Here is an 11,382-nt window from a genome sequence, read left to right on the forward strand (position 1 = left end):
TGTATCTTAATTAGTTTTTTTATTCATTCATTCGTTCATTCATTCATTCTTCTGGGCATTTTGACAAGCTCTTTCAACCCAGAAACATGTTTTTCAGTTCTGGAAGGTTGTCTGATAGTTTTTCTTTTTTATTCTTTTTCATCTCTGGAGTTCCTACTGATTGAGTGTTCTGGATTGATCCTCTAACCTATCTCTCCTAATCTTTTTCTTTTTGTTTTTGCTCTTTTCTGAAATATTTTCTCAATTGCATTTTCAAACTCTCCTATTGCTTTAAAAAATATAGCTATCCTTTTTGATGTCAGTTTTTTGGGTATATTTTTAATTTTTTTTGAAGGCTTTAGAGCAATAACTGGTGATCCTGAGCTGTCCATTCATATTTAAGAATAAAGTATTAAAAAACTAATTAGAAAACTATCCTAAATAATTTTTAAATGCAATTTTTTTTTTGAGACAGAGTTTCACTCATGTTACCCAGGCTGGAGTGCAATGGCGCGATCTCGGCTCACTAAATGCAATATTTTGATTATACAACTGTAGTGGGTTATACTCCAAAGACAAAACTGTTCCAAAATAAATTTAAATAGTTTTCAGTAATCATATTGTTTGTAGAATTTGATATTGTTATTCTAAGTTGTAGAGTATGTATTGTTACATAAGACAAATGAGTAATTATATGAAATTCAAATTATATCATCCTCAGTGTTGCTGACATCAGAATTCTCATCATGGGAAAAAGGGCACAATAGAAGATTAAATAAAAGCTCTAGTCTGAATTTAAATTGAAGCATCATTTTAAATTTGTCATGTATTTTATATTTTTTTTTTTAAAAATAAATCTTAGCCTTGTCTACTGAAAAAGTCTAGAAATAATGACCGACCTAGTAGCAATAACTATCCCTAGCAGCCAAATGATAGTCTTATACCATTTCCCATTAAAAGCAGCCAGAGTTATTTAGAGAAATGGCTGATTCCCGGCCCAGAACAAATTGTCCTACAGACAGCAAGAAAAACTATGAATGACTAATGGCATCATGTCAAAAGGACTCAGGAGCCCACTTTAAAAGGCCCTTATAGCCAAAGATGGGACAATTGAGCATCAAAAAGGAAAATAAATGCAATGAATTGAGATGCATTAGATATTTTTAAAATCCTGAGCTTGTAAGCATATGAAGGAAATCTAATTGGTCAACATTAGAGAACACTGGGGAACAAACTCATTATTTTTAAAAGCGGTAAATAAAAAGAAAGAATCAAATAGTTTATGGGGATGTTGCTCTGTAAAAGTATTTTACCTAATAAATAAAGACAAAATAATAGAATTACAATATAGCAATTTTGCAAAATGAATGTAGGTATTGAGCATCAGTGGCTGCTAACACCATTCAAAAAAGACTCAAGGAAACACCATATATCTTCTGATGAGAGAACCCAACACCACCTATGAAGTAGCTTTGTCATAAAAATAAATCTGAATCTGATCAACCTTCATTTTCTACTCTCGAAAGAAATACAGAGGACAGAGGTGCATGTTAAATATAGTGTGATCAATTGCTTCCAGTTTAGCAGTGAAAGTTCTACGTCTCAGAAAACCCCTCAGTCCTAGACAAACCTGTGGGGTTGTCACTCTATGTGGAAAAGTCATCAGGAAAACCCAGAATATGGGAAAGCCTGTCAGTGGGGTGGGCGCAAAGATCTTGATTTTGGTTGATTTCTTCTGCTCTAAGTCCCAAGCTTCACCCTAATAATTGGGTCTGAGTCCTTCTAGAGTTTGGTGAAACAAGCAGCCTGCTGCTTCAGGCTATTTTTGCCCTCAGTCACTCGCACAAATTTGTCCATTTTCTGGCTATTCCTCCATCTACTTTTTCTCTTTGGTTTTTAAAGTTGTCATAAAATATACACAACAGAAATTTTATCATTTTAACCATTTTAAAGTGTACATTTCAGTGACGTTAAGTCCATTCCCATTGTTGTGCAGCAATTACCACCATCCGTCTGCAGATTTTTTCATTCCCCTCAACTGAAACTCTATACCCATTGAACAATAACTCCTTATTATCCTTTGGCCCCTCCCTAGCAACCACCATTTCACTTTTTGTCTCTTTAGATTTGACTACTTTAGATACTTCACAGAAGTAGAATTATACAGTATTTGTCTTTTTGTGATTGGGTTTTTCACTCAGCCTGACGTCTTCAAGGTTCAACTGTATTTTAGTATGTATCAGAACTTCATTTCTTTTTGTGGCTGAATAACACTGCATTTATATATATTGCGTGTGTGTTTGTGTGTGTACAGACACACACACATTACATTTTTGTTATTCATTAACCTGTCAGTGAACACAGTGCTGTTCTGAGAATTTAGTGAGTTAATACTATTTTGTTTAACTGTGTTATATTGTTAATGCTGGGTTGCTCTTTGTACAGTGATTGACAACAGATGATCTCTCTGTATGCTGCTACATCATTATCAGTTTTTATTTGTGCCTAAACATTCATCACTAAGTACATATGTTAAAGGATGTAAAAATGGGACTTTTTCTTTTTTGGATTTTTAATTAAGATCTCAAACCTGGGAACAATAGGTATTAAGTATTCCCTCATTTAAAAGCAAGTCACTTGACTAACTTGCAGGACTTGCACAGAGAATGACCCAAAACTAACCTGCCTTCATACATTCTATCACCTCCAGGCTATGTAAGAACAAGGTAAGGATTTACCATGAGGTCCAGAGGGAGTCAGAATGCTGGGACATACCCCACCCCAGAGGGAGATGATGAGAGATTTTCAAAGGGTCCAAAGAGGTCTACTCTGACAGCATAGAGAATGAGCCTGACTTCCAGTGGATAAGAGTATGTGTTTCCTGTGGGACGGACAGGTGAAGACTCTGGGTTATATCCTAGAACAAGAGCTGCTAGAAGCCAGGGCTTGACAGAGGAGTCATTGGTGGCCAATAAAGAGGCACTGTCCATAACAGGGAGCTGCAGTAGGAGGACTGCAGTTGGGAATCTGCAACCTTGGAGAAGCCAAAGGCAGAGTCAGTGGGGAAGACAGGTAGAAGATAAAGGTAGGGAGAAATAATGAAGGAGCTATCACAGTTCTTTTCCCTGTTGATCTCAAAACATGATTCACAGCAGAGTTTAGAAAGGCGGTAAGTTTTAGATTGGGTAAAAGACTGAAGTTTGGGTATATGTTATTGAAGTTTTAGAATTTTGAATTAATGGAAAAGTTCTGGAATTTGCCTGAAATTTCATCCAGTGCCACAACAGGAAGACTAAACAGAGCCATTTTACCAGAGGATGGTGAGAAAAAAATATAGTGGCATTCTGTTTACACACTACTTAGTTCAGGTCAGTTACATATATTAGTACTATTTATTATTCATGGGTTTTCATTTATGTCCTATTATCTGTCTCTTCATCTATATGCCAGAAGTATGCTGTGATTGTCCATTGTAACTTTCAGTGATGCCTCAATATTTGGCAGATTAAAAAAGATAGTTTTCATTTGGTAAGGGTCTACTGTATATAAGATCATACATTATCTTATACAGCTGTCACCCCACACACGCAAGGTTACTGTTTTCCCCATTTTAAAGCTGAGGTTTAAGGAACTTAGATCAAAAAGCCATTATGTGGCTGTCAGATCCCTAACCTGCACTCTTCACATAGAACTGTGCCCCCTTATTAATCTTTGTCAAGAACTTCATAGATATTCTTGTTGTTTATTTCTCCCTATGACCTTAGGATTAGTTTGCCAGTGTATTTGGCTGAATGAATAATTACCTGGTCAAGTATATTCTCCTTCCAGGTTATCTGCCAGAGGAGACTCTTCTTCTAAGGGTCACTTACTTTTTTACATAGTAGTCACTCCAGATAGGCAGATTGTCATGCTAGCATGGAAAAATGCCTCATGTATTTTCATACCTTAGTCTCTTCATTAGTTCCTTTTCCCCTGGTTGTTTCCTTATAACATTTGCCCTCTAGAGTATACCATGTTTTTTCCTCAACTCCCTGCAGTGCTTATATTATTTTCCCCACATTAAACACTTTGAATTAACCATTCCTTTATCCTCCCACTTCCACTTCTTCAAATTACCCCTTTCTTTAACGCCCAATTCATGTTTCAAATGCTCCACCATTATCCCAGTAAATAGCAGGCACCTTTTCAGTGTGAATTTATTGTGTGCTGCTTGATAATGTTAGGAGCCATCCTGTGATTTTATGTTTGCTGTGAAAAGCATGGCTCTATCTTAAGGGTTATTGAGACTTCTTAGTAACAACTGATGAGGATGAGCAAAACTGTTCTATGGGGTGGTGATGGAGCGGGGTGGAATGAACAGATCAACTTGCGTAATAGGCGTGACCTGTTAGCTAACTCTGTAAACTGTCAACAGTCAAGTGTGCTGCTAACCTGAGTCTGATTCGATCCAGCATCTATCCCCAAGCCTAAATGGTCATGCCATTCACATCCATCTATGCTCAATGCAGCCAGAGCAACATGGACATGTTTCAATGTATTGAAGAATTAAATCTCCCAATCTCTTCCTTGATTCCAGGATGGAGGCACTCGGGCTCTCAGGCATTTAAAAAATATGCCTCAAGTGCGTTTTCTATGTCAAGTGTTGACCTAGAAGTCAGATAGGAAAGACTAGCCCTGTGCCTCTATAACACCAGTGGGAGGAGAAAGAAAAGTAAGTCAGAAGCTCGTGATTGCATCATGGACTCACAGCCAAAGGAAGTCTTTCTGAGTCAACGGAGAGAGGTAGAAGAGCATTTAGAGCAAGGGTTCTCAACTGGGGGTAATTTTGACCGCCAAAGGACATTTGGCCACGTCTAAACGCACTTTTAGTTGTCATAATTGTGGGAGTGGGAGCTGCTAGTGGTGTCTAGTGAGTAGAGGATAGGGATGCTGTTTAACATCCCAGATGCACAGGATTGCCCCACACAAAGAATTACCTGGCCCCAAACATCAAGCGTGCCAAGTTTGGGAAACCTTTCTTTAGAGAGAGGGCAAGGGGGCTGAGGGCATCAGGACTTTCACTGACTGGGCTGGGGTTCAGGGCTAAGGTCCAGCAGTAATAGGAACAAAGACAAACAAAACAAAAACAAAACAAAAGCCTAAGAACTAGGGCAGAGGGCCAGTTGGATGTACAGACTACCAGCAGCAGTAGTGTCATGCAGCTGTCATGAGTGCCAGTTTGGGGAGTTTGGCCACAGCAGATGATTCCTAGAGCCATCTAAGAGAAAGAATCAACTACATGCCTGTCATGGACTCACAGTGAACATACAGGTGCTGGCTACTATTGGATCAGTGAAGGAAGTCAACAGGGTTGAAAGTGGCCTTTCAGTATTTCCTAAATAATTTCAGGATAGGGATTAATTGTTAGCATGTTTATGTCCTCCGGAATGCTTAACCAAGTGTCCTATATTTGTTCAATTAGTTTATTAATTGACTGATTGATGGTGTCCTTAATTGGTCATGCCATTTCCATCCATCTATGCTCACCACAGCCAGGACAACTTGGATATCTTCCAATGTATTGAAGAATTGAATCTCCCAGTGAGGATCTTGGCAATCATATCACCAATAGGCTTGGATTCAACCCTGCATTTAAATAAGAATGAAACAAGCACACTCTATCCCTGTGGATAGCAAGCTGCATAATCTGCTTACTTATGGCTGAGTAAACATCAGAAATGGAAGTGATAGGCAGTAATGTTAGTGATGAATTACAGAACAGCTCCATTTAGTTTATTCCACCAAGACAAAGCATTCCAGCAGCCTCTGAAGAAATTAATGTACCTTAATTTGAATTAGTAGATAATTTCAGATCAGCTATTTTACATATCTAGCTTCTTCTCCTTCCCTCTCTAGGTTACCTCTTGCATTTTCTCTGCCTAGATCTGGCTATCAAAGCTAAATATTGAAGCTAAACATTCTATAGGTTAAACATTAAAGTAAAATCAGTGGACGTGAGTCATGTCCTTACTCTCTCAATAGATGCCTAGCCTTATTCTTTTTTTACAGAGCCTTGTTTTCACAATTGTCATGTTAGCTCATGGAGGAAGTTATTACCTCCTCCCATGATACTTACATGACCGTGGAGAACCCTAGAAATCAGACAGACTTTATATCCACTGAAAATTACTCTTTGCCGGTAGGATTTTAGGCACCACAAAGGCAACTGTGGACAGAGAAAGCCTCTGACTGGCCCTAATAATCACATCATATCTACAAATAAGTAACATGCCATTGCTTGATCATTAACTTGCTGTGGGATGTTGGCCGTGAAACTTCCTCTTTTTGTACCTCTATTTCTCCCTTCCAGATGATACTCACTTTCCATTTGCCAATCCGTAACTGGCAAGGACATCATCAAATGCAGTGGGCCAAGGCATAATCTCTCTCTTCTTCCACATATGGTGACTGAATTCCTGGAGCAGAGGACATGGTGCACACAGAATTAGCCCCATTATATGATGAGCAAGGTCTTCTAATATTGTTATTCCTTACTGTCGTGAAGACTTCTTTTATGTCTGGAAAGACATTCAGGCAACTTAGCATTGTGATAGAAAACAGCTAAATTACTCTAGTTTTCTAAGTTCAAATCAAGATTTCACGCAACCCCTAGCATCTTACTAAAACCTGGGTTTCCTAATGGGAAGATGAATTGCCCACAAAATTATAAGTACCTGAATTGGGACTCCATTCTGTGAGGCAGAAACAAACGCAGAGACCATTTTTTCATCCTAGAGTGAGTAGAAAAATAACAACAGGTATTTTCACTTTCTTTTGGCACACTTGGTTTGGCCTAAAACCATCAACTGTAGAAGTATATTGGTCCCTAAAAGAAAAAACAACCAAAGATGTACAAAAAAGGAAGTGCCTACTTGCATAGTGGAGTTAGAGAAGGTTTCCCAGAGGGGCCATTTTACCTGGTCACTGAATGCTGAAAAAGTAGAACTTTTATAGACATGCTAATGTCAGAAGCATGTGAACCAGAGCAACTCCATCTTAAATAGGAGCTGGGTAAAATGAGGCTGAAACCTACTAGTCTGCATTCCCAGACAGTTAAGGCATTCTAAGCCACAGAATGAGATAGGAGGTCAGCACAAGTTACAAGTCCTAAAGACCTTGCTGATAAAACAGAATCTAAAGCTCTAAGGGGGACTTGATTTAAGGTCAAAGTTGTAGAACCATAAACAATTACAAAGCTTTATCTGGCAGCCTGGCAAGAGGGAAAAGCTGCCCTTTCTCTCCTTGCCAGACTTGGTGCACAGTTAGTATATTGCAGTTTCTGAAGGAAGTTGAGATTCCTTCAGAGACTGAAGACTCTGAAGTGGAGGACTCAGCCACCCTCTCCCCCAACACCAGCTACTCATGCTCTTGTGCATGTCTGCATTTCCAGCCACAGCACCTCCATTCAGCAGCTGCCTTATGTGTGGGGTGGGGTGGGGTTCGGCTTAAATACTGTGCAGGCACCTCTGCCAAGATCTTATCCTCAAGGACAGCTTTCACCACTCTGACTCAGTCTTTTTCACACTTATCTTCTTCCTGTTTCTCTCACTCCATCCCCCGAGTCTGGAAAATTGCAGGAACCTTTTGTTCCCTAGCTGGATGATCTATCTGACTCTCACCTGGTGCCATTCCATGAGGAAAAATGGAGCACTGAGAGAGCTGGCACTACTCTTCTCTTTTTGCTCTCTTGCTTACACTAACACAGTATGTGAATAAAGCCTTGATTGTTGCTTTCAGTTTGGCTGTTGTCTTAACTGATCACCTTGACAACTCACAGGTCTTAACATGTACTCTACGTATTCATAATGTACAGTTTTCAATTAAAAATGAGACATGTAGAAACATGAAAATGATGGCCATACTCAAGAATAAGGAAGATGAGGAAGAGGAGAAAATATAAAGCAAACCCAATATTGTCTAGATGCTGTAATTAGCAGAGAAGGACTTTAATGCAGCTGTTATAAATATGGTCAAGGACTTAAAGGAAAACATACGTACAATGAATAAACTAATAGAGAATATCCGTAGAGAAATAAAAACCATGTTAAAGAACAAAACGTGAATTCTAGAGCTGAAAAAATAAAATTATTGAAAACAAACATTTATTGACTTAACTATAGGTTGAAAATAGTAAAAGAGTCAGTGAATTTGAAAATAGATCAATAGAAATGATCTAGTCTAAAGAACAGAGAAAAAATGATGTAATTAAAATGAACAAAGCCTCTCAGAGAGCTGTGAAACCATTTGTTATGCAGCTTAATGTATATGCAATTGGAGTCCTGGAAAGAGAACAGAGAAAAACTAAGCAGAAAAAATATTTAAAGAAATACCAAGTGAAGCTTATGAAGGACATCAGTTTAGAGATTCAAAATGCTCCCACAAACCCCAATCAGTATAAATGCAAAGACGCAGCAAGACGTATCATAGTCAAGCAGATAAAATGGAAAGAAAAAAGAAATTTCAAAAGCAACCAGAGAATGACATATTACATACAATGGAAAATTGATGCAGACCATGGCTGGCTTCTTATCAGAAACTATAAAGAATTGAAAACAATGGCTACTTTTCTAGGAAAACCTATGCTATGACTCATATCTCAGTCATATTATAAATTGTACCTAATAGATAGAAATCTGCTTTAATTGCCCACACAAAGTGTCATTATAAAGACTAGGACCAGGTTTTTTACTCATCATGGAAATGTACAACAAATGAACAATCTCTTAAGGGTGGGCAATAAAATTCTAGGCTTGAAAAGGAACATGGTAGCTCCAGTCCATTTTTAGGTAGGTAAATGTAAAGAGAGATTTAATCCAGAGAACTAAATGGGGATAAATGTAGAAATGTACCACACTGACAGAAGAAAAGACAGACAGATAATGAAGACACTGTGTAACTCAGATGTACCCAAGTCATTTAGCCTCTGGACTCATCCTCCTTTTAATATTCAAATAAAATAACTTAAATCCTATTCCAAGGGTGTGCATGAACTCATGGTCAGCTCTTCTTCTAAATTCCTGCTCTTATTGAATTACAGGCATTTATTCACTATCTCACCTCCAATAGCTGCTATTCTCTCTCCTTCTCTTACAACTTCAAGGGTGGAACCAATCCCCTTTTTATTTATTTACCAAAGTCCCACTAACTCAAGTCTATTTTAAGAAACAGCCTTATTCAAGATAATAGAGAATAAATTCTATACAAATTGGTAAAACTGAATGTCAGATTGTGTCCTAGAAATTCATCAGTCAGTTTCATTGAAAAAACAGTTCTCACTGTCTTGTTCTTCCTTAAGCAACATAATTGTCAGGTCTCCATATGCAAGCCTAGAGCCTGAAAGTCTGAAGTCCTGCTTGCCTCTGCTGAAGTCTCCCACCCCCTGCTTCCATTCACCATTGTCCCTGATTGCCCAGTGGAGCTCCCGACAAGCCCCTCACCCAACCCTGCCATCTTAACTGTTCTTATGATAATGTAAATACCTCTCACCCAACCCTGCCATCTTAACTGTTCTTATGATAGTATAAATACCTCTCACCCAACCCTGCCATTGTAACTGAACTTGTACACTCCTTGCCCCTACCCCCCACCACTGTAACTGAACTTACTCTGCAACACTTCCACCCCCCAAAAACACTACCCAAACCTATAAGACCAATTCCTATCCCATTTCCCTTTGCTAATACCCTTTTCAAATTTAGCCCACCTGCACCCAGGTGAATAAACAGCCATGTTGCTCATACAAAGCCTGTTTGGAAGGTCTCTTCATTCAAAGCACGTGTTTTTTCAACAGCAATCATCCCATGTTACTTGAGCTACTATTCGCTAGATAATTCCTACTGCACCTCTCCTTTTCTCTAAATTTCCTCAGGTGACCTCCCTGCCTTATCTAGAGCTAACAAAGGCAACTCCCAAATTCCCATTACTTTATTTTTATTATTATTTTTTTGAGATGGAGTCTCGCCCTGTTGCCCAGGCTGGAGTGCAGTGGTGCAGGTGTGATCTCCACTCATTGCAACCTCTGCCTCCTGGGTTCAAGCAATTCTCCTGCCTCAGCCTCTTGACTAGCTGGGATTACAGGTGCATGCCACCATGCCCAGTTAATTTTTGTATTGGGGTTTCACCATGTTTTATACTGTGGTGTGGAATGATCTAATTCTTTGTTTCAGTGTCACTTTCTTTTGATTCTAATTCAAGAGCTTAACGTTTTCCAACAATAACATCAAAACCCACTAAGTCAATTTTCTAAACAAAATGCAAATATTTCCTAATAAATATTATTTCATCCTGTAATAGTGTTTTCAGAATGTGGACCTGGGATCATACACCAGTCAGAGTCTCAGTGGAAACTGATTATTAAATTAGGATCATTTGAGGAAAGTTTAAGAAGAGACTCTTTACAACTATATGGGCAGAGCATAGGGAACTGCCATGGATACCAAAGTAACCTGGGGCTAGCAACAAAACTATCACCACCTGTAATCTCAAAGGACAAAGGAAGGAAAAGTTTACACTAAGCAAGAATGAGGGAGTCCTGCATATAAAAGGTCACCTTGAGAAGAAAGAGACCTTCAGTTAAGGGCTACAGCCAGCCGCAGGGAAAACAGCAAGGTGAGGCTGGGGAAAAAATACCCTGATCTTCTTCTCTTCCCTCCTTCTCATTTCCTTCCAAGATTCTCCATTGACCGAGCCTAACCAGAAGCCAGAATGCAAGAGAGGCTTTTGAGTGTCCCAGACACTTCTTAGAAGAAGAGAAGAATGCAGGGTGGATCCAGAGGGACAAATGGAGGGTTTCTGGCAGAGATGACCTGAATCAGGATCATTATGGACAATAGTTTATAAAGCAGATCTCCTTTGAGAAAGGATCTGGTGGTTTGCATTTTCAAGCAGTTCCCTAGGTGTCTCTGTTTGATTTTACCTTATTATTTTGGGGGAAAAAAAGTAATCTAAGCTTATATAAAAGGTGTGAGAGCGAACAACAAACATCCATAACCCTTCCAGATTTACCAGCTCACCAATTGTTAACATTTTGTCACATTAGCGCTCTCTCTCTCTCTGGTAATCATATGGGAGAAAACTGCAGACATCAGGACATTTTACCCTAAATATATCAGCATACCTGTATATAAAATAAGACAGTCTCTTAACCACAATCCAATTGTCAAACTCAGGAAATATATTGATATAATAGTATTATTTAATATAGAGCTTATATTTACATTTTGTCTTTTGTTCCAATAAGGCCTTTGTACACATTTTTAAAAAATTCAAGATACAATCAGGATTATGCATTGCATTTACTTGTCATGTCACCTTATCTTCAGTCTGAAACCTGAAACCTGAAACAGTACCTTTCCTTTTTTTTTT

The 11,382-nt window shown here is 38.6% G+C and overlaps 1 protein-coding gene across 1 annotated transcript in view; it reads left to right on the forward strand.

Moving 5' to 3' along the window:
• The first annotated feature begins 2,360 nt into the window (after positions 1 to 2,360).
• The window catches only part of SPEF1 (sperm flagellar 1), a 23,636-nt gene continuing 14,614 nt past the window's right edge, over positions 2,361 to 11,382 (forward strand). The window contains exons 1-2 of the mRNA XM_037731439.1: positions 2,361 to 2,365; positions 5,968 to 5,972. The gene's annotated coding sequence lies outside the window, so the exon portion shown is untranslated. The remainder of the gene's footprint in view (positions 2,366 to 5,967; positions 5,973 to 11,382) is intronic.

This window comes from Cebus imitator, unplaced genomic scaffold (genome assembly GCF_001604975.1).
Source record: "Cebus imitator isolate Cc_AM_T3 unplaced genomic scaffold, Cebus_imitator-1.0 Scaffold399, whole genome shotgun sequence".
Lineage (NCBI taxonomy): Eukaryota > Metazoa > Chordata > Mammalia > Primates > Cebidae > Cebus > Cebus imitator.